The following is an 18,994-nucleotide window of genomic DNA, read 5'->3' on the forward strand; positions in this document are numbered from 1 at the left end:
TCAACGTGTGGATTGTTGTAGGACTCATTGAATCTCATATATAAGGCTATGGATGCCTCTAACTTCAGCCCATGTTTTCATGGGCTGTGTCATGGACTCAGATGCAATTCTGGCCACTCCTTTTAGGGGAAGGGATTTTTAAAAGCATCTATCTCAGTTTCTATCTATGTGCCACTGCTGTCTATGTTCCCAGACACTTGGTATTTTTGGTCAGGAGTTTTATTCTACTTCCTGATCAGTAGCATTGGTGGCTATGACAATCAACTCAGGTCATATAGGAGTATCATCCCACTTATTGATGTTTTGACCTGTAGATGTTCTGGAGCTGCCTTAGGTAAGTGCAAACCACCCAATTTATTTATTTATTTTATATCTTTTGTTCTCTCAAGGACAGCATAAAAGACACACTGCCTCTCTTCTCCACTCCCACCACTAGTGAGAGTGAGAGGGTAGGAGCTGGTTTTCCATGGTAACAGCGTGGGGAAATGGGCCCTGGAATGAGTCCCAGGCCTGCTTCCATCACCATCTGCATGGGCTTAAGCATTTCATTCATCCAATTCAGGCCACCAACTCTTCAGCTTTAAAATAGGGATAACTGTACTGGCTCTAAGTAAGATTTAATATTAGTGGCAAAAGATATATGGTAGAAGCACTTTGAAATCATTAAAGTGGCACATAAATTTAAGGGGGAACTCATAAAGAAAGTCAATTCTTTTGACAGTAAACTGATTTGAAGAGAGGGTGCCTTTGGCCTTGGAACATTATCTTAGATTGAAACAAAACAAACTATGATGTGAGCTTTATTTACACTAATTTGGTTCCAAGGAAACAAAACAGCAAGTATTGCAAGGTCACTGACATAGCCTAACATTTAAGTCCTACTACAAAGTCAAACAGAACTTTTCAAGTGGCCCAGGGGTTCATTTGTGGCCGAAACACAGAATTGCAGTAGACTCTTCCACTGTGAGAAGACACACAATCTGAGTACAAAATTCCTCTCCTAATCTACCTTTCAATAATTGACCAGTTATGTCAATTGGAGATTTAAGAAACAGAAAAAGAAAAGGAAAAACAAAGCAAAATAACCACACCAACAATCTCTGGCTCAGAGTGCCAATGACGTGCAGCCATGCCTATCTGCCCAACCTAGAGGAGGCCTTTGAAAACATCCCAGTCAGCCAACAGAGCTTATCTCTTTCCACTCCCACTTTCCCTGGAAGAAGGTATGGGAAGTAAAGCATTGGGCAAGAAACAGATCAATTTCAAAAGATCAAGCTTTTATGTTATCTATTGTTCCAGGCAAAACATCTATCTTTACTTTGCTGTTAAATCAACTTGGTTATTGGCTGCTGGTGGTCAAAATCACTGGTTGCCATTTTTGATACCTCAGCAGGGGCCAAAAAAAAAAAAATTGCCTGGTTTACATTAAGGATAACTATAGCAAGGGGCTGCATAAGAACAATCTCATGCAATTCTTATTCAAAATGGTTGCAATTTGAAACAGTGCCAAGTAGTTCACTTAGAAGGTCAAGCTCACTTTCAAAGCCAAAGCAGGACACCATTTAGGTCACTGATGTCCTGAGTCAATGACTTGTTACTTGCTCAGGGATCTTCCTTCCCTGGCCGTCTGTACCAAGTCCCTTCAAAACATGCTCTTTCAGTTCTCTTTCCCTTCCTTTCATAGCATTTATTATTTACACTGCTTCATGTAACTGATTACAAGCTTATTTCTCTCCCACTAAACTAGAAGCTCCACGAGGTGTGTCTACCGTATTTTGCTCATCATTGTATTCCAATGTTCAGAAGCTGAACATATGGAGAAGCTGCTATTAAATATTAATCGAACAAATAATAGAGTTAAAATTAGACCCGCCTGCTTGGAACAAAGACTACACAACTGCTTATAATCTCCACATCACCATGTCTTCAATTTGCCAAATTCCATTTGACATGCCAAGTCTCCTGAATCCTTCAGCAGAGACTAAAGACCCCATGCAAGCTCTACCAGTAGGAAAGAGTTTTAGCTCAGCCAGGGCATTAAGAATAATTTGAGGCAGCTCTGGGTACACTGACAAGAGAGTAAGATAAGGCTTCTAAAAGAACCCACAAATAACTAATAAGAATCAGGTCAAATGACCACATCCTAGAGGTGACAACTTGTAGGGTTTCTGCATGATGGGTTGGCGTTTGGCTTCAGAGCTCAGCAGGATTCTGCAGATACATTTGGTGCTAGCAGAGGGGAGAAAACCATGTCCTCTCTGGGAATTTTAGAGTTTTGGTGACCTCCCAGGAGACAGAAGTTACATTCCCCATCTGGAGCCTTAACACGTGGCTTCTGAATAAGGGTGGGGCTTTTTCAGATGCACACATGCAAAGTCTCCCAGCCAGTGACCCAAGTATTTCTCCTTTATGTACAGTGAATGAATCTGAAGTTATTTCTTAGCAACCAAATTTGAAAGGCAGAAAGGCTGTGCCAAGAAAGCTAACGGTTTCTTTTCTTTTTTTTTTCTTTGTCTCTTGCCTAATCCACATACAAGAAATAATATTTTTCTATTTATATTTGACACCATTCCATCTGTTTTCTTGTGGAGAGTCTTATCCATTCAAGGAAGACAACAATACAGTTTGTTAGTTGAACAAAAGTAGAAACGAAGAGGGACTCGTGTACCACCAACCCCTGTCATGGCCAGAGATGGGCTACCAAGAGAAGAAAGGGCAGGAGGAATGTCTCTTCTTAGATCTACTCTGATACCATGCATCCTCAACAACCATGACCTAACTTCTGCTTGGTGTCAAGTATTTCTCCTGATGCTGCAGGGGATAAAAAGATAACATATTGAGACCTGACCCTGAAAAGGAACTTATGCTTTGGTGAAATAAGGCATGAATACAAGAAAAATCAAACAAATGGATCACGCATTTGTTGCATCTTAAGGCAATATATTGCACAGGAGTTATGAATCAGGCCAAGAAAGATGAATAGAATTGATATCAGACAAAAGCAGTGGGTTCTCTGCCTGATGTGCTTAAACAGCCAATCCATGACACAGGGGTTTCAAAGAGAGAAAGAGTTTAATGCTACACGAAGCAAGAGAGCAGATGGCCTATCGGCCCAAAAGTCTGTCTCTCCAAGTCTAAGGAGTTCAGGGTTTTTATGCATTCAAACAAGGGGGGGATGGAGTTGTTGCCATTAAAACAGTAAGTACACACAGGGCTGAGAACAGGCTGGAATAACCATTACCATAGAAAGTATAAACAAGAGTGAGACTGGTTGAGTTTCAGTAATTTCAGGTATTAACTTCTTCCTATTCTACAATTCAGAAATAAAAACATCCATATAATGATTCAGTAATCATAATCATTTGTTAATTCTTAATTTCTCACAGAATTTGCACAGGTGGGAAGTGAAGGATGATGGGGGGCAGGTTGGGCTAGTAATAGGGCACATAATACTTTAAGTGGAAGAATGGAGGAACAAATAAAGAAGGTACAAAGAAGCCAAGGTCAATTTAAGGAGTTAGTAAAGAGACATACATGGATGGAGTGGAATTTTTTAATGGGAGGTAAATTAGGGTCAAATATTAAGGAAAGCCTCGAATTTTTCATGACATAACCCACGCCCAACATTTAACAGGCCCTAAGAAATTAGTGCTTTGGGCTAAAAATACCACTTTTACAATTAATAGCCAAATATTTCTTAAAAGAGCAGAAAGGAGTTTTGATGTCACCACATAGGTAGTAGGAAGTCACTGATGGTAGTTGAGCAGGAGAATGATGAAAAAAAATACACTTAGGGATATACTAATATATGTTAGGGAAATTCATTTGATAACAGTAGGGAGAATTCTTTGGAGGGGGTTTGGGATTGAAAAAAGGAAACCTACTTCTATTTAAGAGAATATATCAGATTGCCTGTGAAATAAAACAAAAACAGACTTAAAAATTAAAATCCCAAGTAGAGCTATAGTTATGCTTTTTAAAAAATGAACTTTCAGATTGGCCATTCAAAATTATGTAACTGGACAGCAATTAGATTTTGAGGGGGCAGGCTTTTCCTGAGACTCTTAATAGACTTTTTCAGAAGAGAAATAAATTGGGTTTGTTTCTTTTTGCAGACAAGATGGTACCCAAGTACTTTTGTGGAAATATATGCCTTTGCGTATTATTTTAAAATTAATAGGCAAATACTTCATGCAATGCACAGGAACAATCATTTAAAACACATACACAGAAGGGTGCCAGATATACTATTGGCCATGTTAAACAAACCTTAAGAAGATCATCAGATTAAGAATATTAGTGGGCCCTTCTTTTGAACAATTATCAACCATTAACGTCACTCAGCATGCAATCAAACCTCTGTTTGAAATCAAGTTACAAGTACTCAAATTATGGACTAACATTTCGTTTGTTTAACAACTGGTTCTTAATAAGACTTTGCCACGAGGTAATTTAATTAACTTCAGTACAAAGAAAGTTTTTTAAAAAGGGTTTTGTTTTCTTTAAGCAACTGATTTACCAGTTAGGGATAAGAAATCTTATTTCTATAAAAATTACTACATGAACTAAATCAAATGAAAACACTTTCATTCATTGTAAAACAATATTCTTCTCTCATAAACATTTTACTTAAACATTTCCCAGCAAGAGGCATGTGTGTACAAACCAGGAAGTGAAACCAAATATGAACACATTGTGAAAGCAAAGTAAAATGAAAGAATACGACTGGAATTAACTGAGACACTATTAAAATTTCATTTAAGTTATCCATTTCCTTGCAAACATCAATTTCATTAAAATAGTAATAAGAGAAATTTCTAAAGCATAAGTGTTCATTTTATCGTTTGGCAATTTCTCCAATCTTCTATGCAAATGTCTTTTCCTGTAGCCAGGCTGGCTCATCTGAAATGCGAGAAACCACCCAGCCTTCCTGGTGAATGGAGAACGGGGCTAAGCTATCATTTTCATGCTAGTAAATCTGCTCTGAAATGAAACACTTGCAGTCTCTAATGATTCACTTTTGAGAAAACATACCTTTTACTTCTAAGGTAACAAACAAATCCTGTCCTAATTGTTTTGCTGAGGTTACTGCCTTTCTTTTCTTCTACTGTAAATTCTAAACTCTCTAAAAACAGGAACCATGTTTCACTGTTTGATTATTTTGTTTTTTTTTACTGAGTACTAAGATTCAGTGACCTAGACATACTAAAGTTTATAATAAATACCAAATGATTATTCTTATTGTCCAAAGATGGTGTTATCAAACAGAACTTGCTACAGTTTATATATTCCTTCTAAGATGAGTACACTAAACAGAATCATAATTTCCTGCACTCGACTACCATATCCCTTATTTCTAGGAGTTTGGGTACGGTTGAGAGAGGGCTACATGTCCCATGCACCAAGTAAAATGAATTCTCATTGATTATTATTCTTTATTCTTATTTCAAATTTTAAGCATAATTTGAGTAAATTTAATATTATATCCAATGCAATATTTTTATAAACATTTCCTAGCAATATAAATAAATAATAAGACAGTTTCTGAACTACCCATGATTTCAGCAAGTGATCAGGTACCCCATATCAGACACTGCACAAACACAATGCAAATGCAAATATCAGTGCTACTCCATAGACAAAGCCAACACACTGCTGATATGCATAAAAAGTCAGGAAGATGGGAAATACATGCAAAGTGAATAGGGACAGGAAAATATACAATCAAGAATGTATTGGAGAGTTGGAAAAACCCTTAACATCTGTATAATGCTTAAATGCTTAATAGTCATTTAAATTGTGCATTTTATAAGGACATTGGCTCAGAGAGGAAAAAATAAGCTAAGTCACATGGCTAGTAGCAAGAGCTTGAATCCATACCCCTGACACCACACATTATGTTTTTTCACACCATGCAAAACTGCCTCTCACTAAGGTTAACAGCTATAGTTGAGGGAATGGAGAAATCATCATGGAGGACTCACATCTAAGCTTTTGCAGATAGGCAGGAACTGGATCAGAAAGACACACTCCAGTTGGGGAAGGGCAAGAGCAGCAGAAGTCGTAAGTGAGGTAATCAAACAGCCGGTACCACTGAGGTGAGAATCTTCACTGCAGGAGGGAGGGAGATGGATGCACAAATAAATGAGGTAGCTAGGCCATTTCGGTCTTTAAATTCCAGAATGAACAGTATGGACTGACTTGACTCATAAAGGACAACCATTATAGATTCTAAAACAGACTGCAAGCAATGATTATGAAAATTAACCTGGTAGAAGATACACTAGGGCAAGAAGCATGGAGGGGAGACAGAATCAAGGCAAGGGTAAGAAACCAGGTAGGACTCTACTGCAGTAATTCAGTAACAAAGTAAGGAGGACCCAGAACAAGTAAGTGACAGTGAAAATTAAAAAGGAATTACAGAATTTAAGTGGTACTATGAGAGAAAATATGATGAATATTGGCTGATGGGAGACAGAGGGGAAAGGAAAGGAGTGAAGTTGGGCTGATAAAGAACTCTATCATATAGTTCTAGCTGATATCCAAAATAAGGAAGATCAATGAGCAATTTGGTGAATTTTGCTCTTTCACTTCAAATCAAGGCTAATAACATAATTAAGCCTTTAAACTTTTATTAATGGTGTTAGGATAGCTAAGTTTTGCTTGAGAGTGCTCTCAAAGGTGAACCTGGTAGGAAAGCTAAGAATGGTGAGATGAAAAAGCCATTGGGTCCCGATCATAAAGGGACATGAACACCAGGCTATGGAGTCAATGAAGGCTTTTATGTAAGGGAGTGACATTATTGGGACACTAGCTTAGAACAACCACTTTGGTGGCAGCAGGAAGGATGGATTAGAAGGGGGAAAATGATGTATGTAGGGAGGAGAGCAGGGAATAAACAAGGAAGGCAGCTTCAACTAAGATGTGACTGGATATGAGAAGAGGGGATAAAAGCAAACACACTACCACCACCTTCAGGCACTTTCAAGCAGGTGCTGTAAATATTTTAGGGTTCTTTAGGTGTCGGACTAGATGCTAACGGGAGGCAGGACTCAAGGCCAAGTGACAATCCTACTTTTGCCATAGGGTTAATGGTGAAAACAGGTTAGTGGAGAAGCGGGAAGAGTGTGGCTTTAAAAAGACTGAGTTTGTAGTACCTGTGGGCTATCCAGATGGCTACGGCGATGCCTAGGAGGCAGTTGGAGGTACAAACTGGAGCCCTGGGGAAAAGAGATAATATGAATGAGTTTGTTAGATTGTTCAGTTCTACCACAGATCCTGACAATGTTGGGTTTAAAGGTCTATACATGGTAATTTGGGAAAAAATAAGGTATTTAAAATAAAGAACTAAATAAAAGTTTAGTTCATCTCCCATGTAAAGGAACTCATTTAATACCTTCCTTCTGAGTATTTCTATTTACAGATGGGACAATTTCATTTCTTATGAAGACAACTGAGTTGAGGCTAAGATATAAAGTGTATAAGTTTAACTCACACACACACTTTGAACGGCTTCTACTTGTCTATCAAACTGGAGGTGAACAGAATTGGAGTCAATCAAAGAAATTTTGTTCTTAAATAACTTCCAGTCTATCATAGGTGTGTTTACTTGCCTTCATTGTCTTCCTCATCATGAACGACCAACTCTCTAACAAAGTTTTTCATTTCACTTCAGTGTGAAAAAGGAGCAACCTCTTCCAAGCTACTTGAACTTGATTTTCTGCTCTAAATTTACTGACTATAGAAATAGTGAAAATACTTAGCTTATCAACAGGGTTTAAAGAAATGTGAGAGAATTTCAGATGTTGAAAGTTTTATATTTTTATAAATATCAAGTCTCTGATAGTTTTGGCAAAATTGCAACTGTGTCTTTGGGGAACCTAGTTTTAAAGAATTGTTCCTGTTTCATTCTTTTCCCACTGAATTTACCTTCTTTCAATGTACCATATATTTATTTTGTCTATTGTCTGTCTTCATTCACAAGACAGTAAGCTCTGGTTGCACAGAGATTTCATCTCTAGGGTTCACCAACATATCCTCAGCACTTAGCCCAGATGGTAGGCGTTCAATAAATATTTAAGTGAATAAATCACAATCCTGTGATTATTATACTTCAAGAACTTATTTGTTTTTCCTTAGCACTCAGGTCTCAAACTCCACAGCCCAGTTTAATTTCTAAACATGACTTTCATTTACATACCCTAAAGAAATTCTATAAAGACATATATTGTGATGGGACCCTGCAGGGCATAGGTGGTTATTAATTAGTACAAAAGAATTAACCTGAGGGAGGCTGCAGCCAAGTGTTACAAGATTCCAAGGTCCTCCAGGTGATTTCTCTCCCTAGCTGCCCTGTGAGGAGGAATTAAGACTCTTTTCCTATCTGTTCTATTCTGACTTCTGACTTCTGTGATCTCAATTCTTATTTGCAGCATCTGTTTCAGCCCAGGCCCACTTGTAATATTTCTGACCCTAGAAATACATGAGTTGGACATCTGTTGTTTTCACTGCTTGACATTTTGACTTTGTGTGCGTGTGGAGGGGGAGAGGAGGAATCCTAGAGAATGGTCTGAGCCTCTATCTTGACACAGAGACACACAGAACTTAAAATTACAAGTCAGTTTTATGGAATATTTCCCCTTCAGGTTCCTATTGTCCTTCCCTGTCCCCGTTAGAACATCTCATAATTTTCTCACTACCCTGTTTTACGGGATAATCACAGCAACGACTTGCATTCATTACTCAACGTAAATTTTTTCCTGGTCAACTGGATTTAGTCCATATGAATCATTATACAACCAAATCCAAGAAGAAACTATTCCCTTACTCCAAATTCATATTAAGAATAAGAACAAAAGAGCTCCAAACTTAGGGAATAAAAGAGGCATTTTAAGCAAGTTCATGCTACTTTGCAATCAACATTTCTATTTAATACATGTTTAAACATATGTTAGGAAAAAACTGCCCTTTTGTACTCTCTGAAAAGGTAGTCAATGTATAATGTAGGCTACAACTTTTAAGTTATCAGATTGGGTCTAATTTAATTCATAGGCCATCAGTAGCAAACACAATGGTATCACCAAGGCAATACTTAAAAACGCTTCTGTCATCTGCACAGAAGACGACTCACTTGACAGCACTCCTTTCTTGGGCAATGACTCAAATCAGCTAGACTGAAAATAAATCTAAAGGGTACACAGCTGTCATGTAGCCCCAAGTAGCCCGGTGAGCAGTAACTTGATTCATTTTCCCTTTTTGTACAACTGGTCCTGCAAACAAGATTGCAATCCAACAAATGCATTTTCCCTCCACTGTGAACAGAGAGCCTTTCAGTAACCCAGGGAGGGCTCTTTTGGACCCCTTTGTCCTTATGGGTAGGTTAAACTGCAAATAGTGATTTCTTGATTTTATTCAATGAGAAACAGATATTTAAATTCAATGACCTATGTAAAACAGTAACAAAACTAAAGGCTCTAAAATTAAGAGAATACAATTTTATCAGAGAAATGGCATCAAAGTTTGAAGGACAGACAGGTACCAGATTGTATCTTCATCTAAGTCTACTGAGTTTTGGCAACTTCTTTTCGTTGTAATATTCCTTAATTTTTATTTTTAACTTTTATTATGGAAAATTTCAAACATATAAAAAGTAGAAAGAATGGTTCAATGAAATCGATGTACCCATCACTCTGATACAATGATCATGATTCCCACCCCTTCTGGATCATATTTCATATTTCATCTGTATGCTTTTCAGTATGCATATCTAAAAGATAAGGAGTCTTTAAATGTAACCACAGCATCATATTCATACTTTGTGGGAGTGCTGGTAGATGTTTAACCACCAGCACCTCTCTGAAAAAAAAGTTCTGATTTGTAGTCTTTGCCAATTTCCTGGTATAAATATTCCCACCATGGCTGATTTCAAGCTATTATCATGATGTCACTGAAACTGGAGTTGAGATGTGTGGCATACCATCACACAGTACTTCCACTGTGCAGATACGTGAGACATAAACAACCTTAAGCACCTAGATAATAGCAAATTATAGTAAAATCATTAGGAAGTTGTTCTAGTTTGCTAGGCTGCCAAAATCAGATATCATAAAATGGGTTGGTTTTTAGTAATAGGAAATTATTAGCTTTCCTCTATAGGGAGAAATTGGAAGGAAAACATGGGTCACAGGTCCCAAACAATTCCAAAACCCTACAGGATATACTCCATTAGATTTCAAGGTCTGAGAGTCATCTATAAAACGTTACTTTGACCTCATGGCCTGATGGAGTGGCAACCCCACCCTTTCCAATGCTTGTACAGTGGCATGCTCTCCCCAAACACCAGGGTGAAGGCTTCAACATCTTCAAGCATTGGGTAATGGCCAGGCTCTTGGCTCCACCCTTGTCAAGCATTGGGACGGTGGCCAGACTCTCTGCATTCCCCCAGGCATCTGAAAACATTGGGGTGGTAGCACTCTTCCTGAACAAATGTGGAAGACCTGCCCTCTCCAACTCTAGGGCATATTCAACCTTTCCCACATACATGGGTAGGCCCACTCTCTTGGCCCAAGAAGATGTCTTCAGCCCAGACCTCAGCTTCCATGGTTCTGCCTTTGAAGTCATTTTGCCTTCAAACTATCCCTTTTCTGTCCCTTTTAGTCTAGGTTGACAGTGGTTCCGTTCACACAGATCATGCGAAAAACTTGTTGGTTTTGCATGTAGTATACTGGGGACCAAACCATCAGACAATAGAATTTTCCACAAATCCTTTCTGGATAACTGCATTTCCAATCCTGACTTGTACCTGAAATGGCTGACTGGTTCCATGTTCAGTTAAACTCTCTCATGGAGCACTGTTCTCTAGGGACTTGTTTTCTGGAAGCTCAGAATTTTCCGATCCATCAATTTCTAGTTTTTTTGTACCCAGGAGTTCAGTTCTCAGATTATCCCTTTCCTCTCAGATTTTATTATAAGCTGCAAGGAGAAGCCAGGTCACGTTTTCCACATTTAGTTTGGAAATCTCCACAGCTAAATATCCAAGCTCATTACTTTAAAATTCTGCCTTCCATTCCAACATCGGTACTTAATTTTGCCAAGTTCTCTGCCACTTTAAAATAAGGAATATCTTCCTTCCAGTTTGCAATGACACCTTCATCATTTCTGCGGCCTCACTGGAAGCACCTTAATGTCCATATTTCTACCAACACCCTTTTCTATCAAGAACATCACTCTTCTTTCAGAATCCACACCTTACCCATTTATAAAGCCTTTCCCACATTTTTGGTTATTTGCAATCACAGCACCCCACCCCACCAGTACCAAAATCTGTTCTAGTTTGCAAGGCTGCCAAAAGCAGATATCATAAAATGGGTTGCCTTTTATTAATGGGAATTTTCTTTTTTATAAATTTTATTTTGAAATAAATTCAATCTTACAGGAAGAGTTGCAAAAACAGTACAAACCCCATACATAGAACTCCATCATTCCCCGACCCCCCTCCCCCGATACCACAATCCACCACCTTTAACATCCTGTCACACCATTTCTCTTTCCCTCCCTCCCTCCCTCCCTATCATCCATCATCTATTGCTCTGTCCTCTGAACATGAGAGCAAGCTGCACGTATCTTTGAGCAAACAATATAATTCACATATACCTCTCCCATTGACAAGAACATTCTTTTATGCAATCTCATTAAGCGCAGCTAAGAAGTTCAAGAAATTCAACATTGATAAAAGGTTTACATTCTATATTTCCTTTTTTTGTGTGTGTGTGTCCCAACTGTGTCCCTTTGAGCCTCCTCTCCTCCATCCTCAGATCCCATCCAGGATCATCCTTGGCAATTAATTGTCATCTATTTAGACTTTTTTTTTTTTCAATTGTGGAAACATATATACAGCCTAAATCTTCCCATTCCACCCCCTCCCTAGCATTCCATTAGTGGGATTAATCATATTTAGAATGTTGCAATGCTATCACCTTCCCACCATCCATTTCTAGAAGTTTCCCTTCACCCCAAACAGAAACCCTACTCTCCTTTCTTAACTCCCCTTTGCCCCTTCCCCCACTTCTCGGAATCCCTACTCTACTTTTCATCTCTATGGTCATATTCTCTGACACTTTCTTTATGTTTACCGTGGGGCTTAAATTTAACATCTTAAATCTATAACAATCTTGTTTTCTTTGATACCAACTTAACTTCAATAGGACACATAAACTACGTTCCTATACTCCATCATTCCCTCACCTTTATGCAGTTCTTGTCAAAAATTACATATTTTACATTGAGTCCAAAACCACTGATTTATCATTACAGTTTATGTATTTTAGATCCTGTAGGAAGTAAATAGTGGAGTTATAAATCAAAAATACAGTAGTATTGGTATTTATATTTAGCATGTGATCTTTACTGGAAATCTTTATTTCTTCATGTAGTTTCAGTCAATTGTTATAGTGTCCCTTCCTTTCAGCCTGCTCAACTCCCTTTAGCATTTCTTATAGGACTGATTACTGGTGATGAAGTCCCTCAGCTTTTGATTATCCAGGAATGCTTTATCTCCCCCTCATTTTTATCCTCAAGGTGCCTGTGAATTCTCCAAGTCTCTGATGATTATTGACTTCTATTTGTATTCCATTGTGGTCAGAGAATGTGCTTTGAACAAATTCAATTTTTTTTTTTAATTTATTGAGGCTTGTTTTTATGTCCCAGCATATGGTCCATTCTGGAGAAAGATCCGTGATCACTAGAGAAGAATGTGTGTCCTGGTGACCTGGGATGTAATATTCTATATATGCCTGTTAAAATTTTCTATATTTCTCTCTCCTTTCTTTGTTTCTCTGTCAGTAGGGCTCCCTTTAGTATCTGAAGCAGGGCAGGTCTTTTATTAGCAAAATCTCTCAGCATTTGTTTGTCTGTGAAAAATTTAAGCTCTCCCTCAATTTGAAGGAGAGTTTTGCTGGATAAAGTATTCTTGGTTGGAAATTTTTCTCTCTCAGAATTTTAAATATGTCATGCCACTGCCTTCTTGCCTCCATGGTGGCTGCTGAGTAGTCACTACTTAGTCTTATGTTGTTTCCTTTGTATGTGGTGAATTGCTTTTCTTTTGCTGCTTTCAGAACTTGCTCTTTCTCTTCAGTATTTGACAGTCTGATCAGAATATGTCTTGGAGTGGGTTTATTTGGATTTATTCTATTTGGAGTTCGCTGGGCATTTATGCTTTGTGTATTTATATTGTGTAGAAGGTTTGGGAAGTTTGCCCCCAAAATTTCTTTGCATAGTCTTTCTAAACCTTTACCCTTCTCTTCCCCTTCTGGGACACCAATGAGTCTTAAATTTGGACGTTTTATTTTATCTATCGTATCCCTGAGATCCATTTCAATTTTTTTTCCCATTCTTTCTTTTGTTCTTTCATTTTCTGTTCTGTGGTCCTCGAGGAGGCTGAGTTGTTGTTCAGCTTCCTCTAATCTTGTATTATGAGTATCCAGAATCTTTTTAATTTGGCCTATAGTTTCTTTAATTTCCATAAGATCTTCTATTTTTTTTATTTACTCTTGCAATTTCTTCTTTATGCTCTTCTAGGGTCTTCTTCACGTCTTTTATATCCTGTGCCATGCTCTTCTTCATGTCCTTTATATCCTGTGCCATGCTCTCATTGCCTGTCTGTAGTTCTTTGATTAATTGCACCAAGTACTGTGTGTCTTCTGATCTTTTGATTTGGGTGTTTGGGTTTGGGTTCTCCATATCATCTGGTTTTATCATATGCTTTAACATTTTCTGTTGTTTTTGGCCTCTTGGCATTTGCTTTACTTGAGCTCTAATATGTCAGAACTGCAGCTTGGTGCTGTACAGTTTCTCTATCTAACCAGCAGATGGCGTCTGTGAGTCACCTATTCCCCTCAAGTCAGTTCTCCCCAACTATGTCTTTGTGGTGTGTGGGATCTGACTCTTGTGGGGTCCAATTGGTGCACTTAATTTGGGTGTGTTGTTGGTGCTGTCCACCCTGAATGAGCGGCATGTGTCTGAGCAGTTATGGCGGAAGGGCAGTTTTAATAATCAAACCTCCCAGGTGTTCCCAGAGATTTAAGGCTGTTCTCTGCTGCTGACCCACAAGTCCTTGGTATTGGCGTAGGTTCCCTGGGATTTCCAAGTGGTTCCTCCTTCCCTGCTGTGCTCTTCCAGGACCTCTGCTGAGGGAGGGAGGGCCGTGCCACGTCACAAGTGTGTGCCGGCCTCCAGGGAAGCCCTGGGATGCTGGGCTGTGTAGGGGTGTTCCCAGCCCGCTTCAAAGATGGTTGAATGGGGCACGTTAACTTCCCCCTTTCCACACAGCACCGCCCTCCCAGCTTCGGGACAATCAGCCATGGGTGTATTAAAGGCCACTGTCCACAGCTGACACTGTGGTGTGTGCGCGGTGCTGCAGGAAAGACTCCCCGTCACACTGGGCTTCCCGGTGTGACTCTAGGCTGTGGGCCCAGCAGGAGTGTCCCCCGCCCGCTGGGGAGATGGCTGCAAGTCGTGCGGTCTTTCTCCTTTTGGCTCCCCTTTGCTCCCCTGGGCCTGAGACAGTCAGCAGCGGGTGTGGGAAGGGGCATCCTCCAAGCCAGACACCGAGGCGTTAGTCCAGCCTGCTCCCACCATGCTTCACTGCGGGGCTCTCCCCGTCGTATCTGCAGCTGCTCCCGGGCTTCTTTTTTTTTTGTTTTTTAAAGAACTAGTCTGTCTCCAAATGCCAACCCACTGCTTCCCCACACCACAGCGTGGCCGAGGGACTTTCAGCCAACTCACTCACTGATTCAGAATGCAGACTCCCGGTTTCACCAAATGCACAGTCCCTGTAGATTTAGCAGACCTTGTGTGACTGGTGCTACTCTGGAACTCAGTAATGGGAATTTATCAGCTTACAAGCTTACAGTTCTGAAGCTATGAAAATGTTCAAATCAAGGCATCATTGAGACGATACAACCTTCTTCCTGAAGGCTGGCTGCTTTTGATCCTGGACTCCTCTGCCACATGTCAAAGCACATGGTGGTATCTGTTAGTCTCTACTTTCTTTTCCATGTTTTGTTGCTCTCAGATTCTTGTTTCCGTGGCTGTCTCTTTACTGAATTTCATTCTCATATAAAGGACTCCAATAAAAGGATGAAGGCCCACCCTGAATAAGGTTAACTCATCGTAACTTAACATCCTACTCACCAAAAGATTCTACTTAAAATGGGTCTACATCCACAGGACTAGATTAACTTTAAGAACATACTTTTCTGGAGTACATACCACTTCAAACCATCACAGAAGTGATGAGTTTTGAGCATTACTTTTTAATACTTTAATTTTAAGTTTATATAATTTATTTTTTTAATGGTCATGTTTAACAACCAGCTTGCAAAATTCCTGGAAATTTAACAATCAGCTCTTGCAATTTTGTTTTTGTGTCAGCTCCAGCATACCACTGAACAACACCTAAAAATGAACAATTACTTAATATAATCAAGTATCCAAATTTCTCTAATGTGCCACTCTTTCCTCTTTTTCCTAAGAAGTTAGAGAAACATTTAAGGCAAGAAGGCAGAGGCAACTTTGCTTCAAAAAGCTATATCAAAGTGTTGGGCTTTCTAAATGGTTCAGTCCTGCTTTCTGCATATAACTCAGGCTGCTGTTAAAAGTCCATTTCCAGGAGGTTAAATTAGTTGCCATCTTGAAAACGTACCTTCATTCACTAGGAAATCATAGTAATGATTTTAGTTTTCTTTTACTGCCCATTCTCAGGTCCCAAGAGACTGGAAAGGAGCAGAAGAGACTTGGAAGAGAGGGAAACAAGTCCTTTCTGGGTATACAACCATAGCTGATGGAATGTTCCAAGAAGAGGAGAATTTCTAAGATGTGAGATAATGCCCTTCTGTTCCTAAAGTGTCCCATCATTGCAACTCAGTTTCTAAATAACCCTGTTAAAATGTGCCTTCCGGAATTGAATGTGGTACATTAGACATGGAAGAACCTAAGTAGATGGTAAAGTGATGTTGCTGCCATCCTTGATGAGGATGCTATGCTGAACTGCAATCTCATCTTTAACTCATGGTCAAGTCCAATCAATGAACCAGTGTGCACCAGTACTCTCCCAGATGCCACAGTGTTCATTCATGAAGCCCCATCCATCACCATATCTTGTCCCAGACTGCCTTTCCAACGTAACTTCCCACTAAGCCTTTGAACAAACCCTCTGTTACAGAAAGTCCAGCCTACCAACTGTTCCCAGAACACATAATTTGCCTTTTTTTTTTTTTAACTTTGTCATGAAACATGTCGAACACATAATAAGTAACATACTCCCATGTATCCAATACCCAGCTTCAACAATTAGCAACTTATATCCCACCCACGCTCAGGACTATTTTGAAGCAAATCCTGTCCATATCGTTTCATTTATAATTATTTCAATACAGCATACATTCTTTCCTACACACCACTGCTCGAACATTTTCTCTCCGCCCCCTTCTTCATCTCTCCATATCCTATTTTGTTTTGCAAGGCTCAGCTCAGATCCCACCTCCTACATTGTTTCAAATAACTTGTCACTTAGTCATATATCTCCTTGGGACATCTCTCTTGCTGCTGTCCTGTTGTTCCTTACCTCTTATACAGCACACTGCCAATATCACTGGCCTAGAAAGTAGACAGATCACTACACATATAGTTCAATAATAACTGCTTAGTAGGCAAAGGACTAAAGGACAGCTATTTGGCTTTATAAAGTTTATTAAAATTTGGAATTGCAATTTTATGGAGCATACTGACCAAATTCCTTAAGCAAGAAATGACTCATGGCACAGGAAAGGATGCAGACGCAGTATGAAGAGGCGGGAAGAACACTGGGCACAGAGCTAAAGGCCTGTGTTCTTGTCCCAGCCCTAATGTCTGTGTGTCATTTTGGGGTATATTGTGTGACTTCTCTGAACTCGCCCATCCAGTAAAACAGGAATTAACTACAAACCTCCTTCTTTTTTCCCCTTGCTGGTTTGTCAGAATCAAATGTGATTATACATGTAAAGATGCTTGGTAATTGACAAAGCATGCTGGTGTTGCACATCATTATCTGTAAGCACAGAAACGACTGGCCATATGACTAGAAAAAAAGGAAACTTATTGCTTAGGATCCTTAATGTATGAGGAGAATATATTTAACCTCTCAACAGGAAAAAGGGAATGCAGTACACAAGTTTAGAGATCCGATGGGATAGAGCCAACAGCACTAACCCTGAGAGGAATATAAGAGCATATTTATTCTCTCTCTGAGACCTCAAAACCACTGTCTTATAATTAAAACAGACAAATTGAGAGGAGTCCTAAAAAGAGATTACAAAGGAAGCAAGATATATCATATATAAAATAATGCATATATTATCAAATAAAATTGCAACATTCTCCAATAAAATAGCTATAATCTTGAGTTTATGCTTTCCTAAAGCATTCTCAAAGCTTTTGACTTCAACTCTGTACTCTGCTTTGCCAAAGAATAATTAATATCAAACCACAAACATTTATCATCTTATACCTAATGCCACTTAAATTACAAGGGAATTGAGTTCTCTTCTTCCTGCAGTAGAAAAGATAATAGATGGTTTTATTAAGAAAATACTTTTCTACAAACCAGACTGCAAAGGTGCTTTAGTGTCCCATGAGAAATCTGGAAATAGGTTTGGCATATCTGAACCTCCTGATGAAATATTATTACTGTAAATTTTCTTACAAGTAAATAAATATTACAGGGGTTGGGGGAAAGGTTTATATTTTTTAACATCCTGAATAATCCAGGCCAACATAAGAAAAAAGGACATTAATAAAAATCAACAACAGTCAACAGCTGCTAAGCCTGGTAAATCTAAATGAGATTATCAGGTCAAAATCACAGAAATACACAGAGAACATTTCAAATTTCCCAACACACTGACAACAAAGTACCAACACATCTCATTAGAAAAGGAAACATTTTAAGAGTGAACTTTTTATAAGACTTAGCCATGTGTAACATCACTGAGGATTTCATGGGAGAGGAAAGACACGGTAAGATTCAGAAGGGCAAATTACAGAACAATACTTTCCTTTTCTCTATTCTCCTTTCCCTATCTCATCAAACTCACACTGCACAAACCAGGTAACTATGTATCCTTACATCTTACCCTACATACACACACATACAGAGACTTTCTAAGTTGTTTTTCAAAAATGAGATATTAGAATAATCTTTCTTGTGTACAGTGCTTAGCATCTCTCATCTAGGTACCGAGTTGCTGACTTTGTTCCCCTCATGTACAACAGAAAATGAAAGGTGTTCCAAGACATTTAACAAATGAAAAGAAGATTTATACCAACTAGATGTGTGTCAACTTGAATACTATTAGCCAGGATGATCATTAGCATCAAAGGATTTTCAAGGTTAAAGTCTACGTTCTTCAATATATAAATTAAAAATGTGAAAGACCACAGTTTTTTTTTTTACTTGTCCATTTGCTGACTAATTTTGAATTTCAGGGACTGAAAACTGAACAAGTTTCAAGCTATAAATAATGATAGATACTTTTCTGATCCGGTCCTGGGCAGCTATAATTTCTTCTAATTTGTTTGTACTGTGTCTATTAAATCAAAAACTATACGAGCCTAATTTTTCAGCATTCAGTAATTTACCCCAAAAATAAACAGGAAAAAGTCAATTTAAGCCTAGCTAACTGAAATGACAAATTATAAATCATCAAAATACAAAGCAGATGGAGTGTGCCTTAACCCTGTGTCTCCTGAGCAGATAAAACAAACTCAGTGTGAAGACTCAGTACTCCAATAGGCAGCTGTCGTGAAGCTGGAGTAGTAAAATATGCCCAATGTATTACAATAATCATAGAAGCCAGTGCTCATCACAAGGTAACTGAGGATTAATTATGATTCTGAATGCCTTACATCAATTAGCTTATTTAATGCTCCCAAGAAACCTATGAAGATTTCTCTCCAATTT

At 38.7% G+C, this 18,994-nt stretch overlaps 1 protein-coding gene across 7 annotated transcripts in view; it reads right to left on the reverse strand.

Annotated features, from left to right (window-relative positions):
- Nucleotides 1–18,994, reverse strand: part of LRRC8B (leucine rich repeat containing 8 VRAC subunit B) — a 95,085-nt gene that overhangs the window by 58,554 nt on the left and 17,537 nt on the right. For 4 of the 7 annotated variants that reach the window (XM_037826690.1, XM_037826686.1, XM_037826685.1 and 1 more), the window contains exons 2-3: nt 7,158–7,220; nt 5,985–6,111 (exon numbers count right to left, since the gene is read on the reverse strand). The gene's annotated coding sequence lies outside the window, so the exon portion shown is untranslated. The remainder of the gene's footprint in view (nt 1–5,984; nt 6,112–7,157; nt 7,221–18,994) is intronic. The other 3 variants (XM_037826689.1, XM_037826688.1, XM_037826687.1) reach the window with 1 other exon arrangement.

Source organism: Choloepus didactylus, chromosome 2 (assembly GCF_015220235.1).
Source record: "Choloepus didactylus isolate mChoDid1 chromosome 2, mChoDid1.pri, whole genome shotgun sequence".
In the NCBI taxonomy this organism is placed as follows: Eukaryota; Metazoa; Chordata; class Mammalia; order Pilosa; family Megalonychidae; genus Choloepus; species Choloepus didactylus.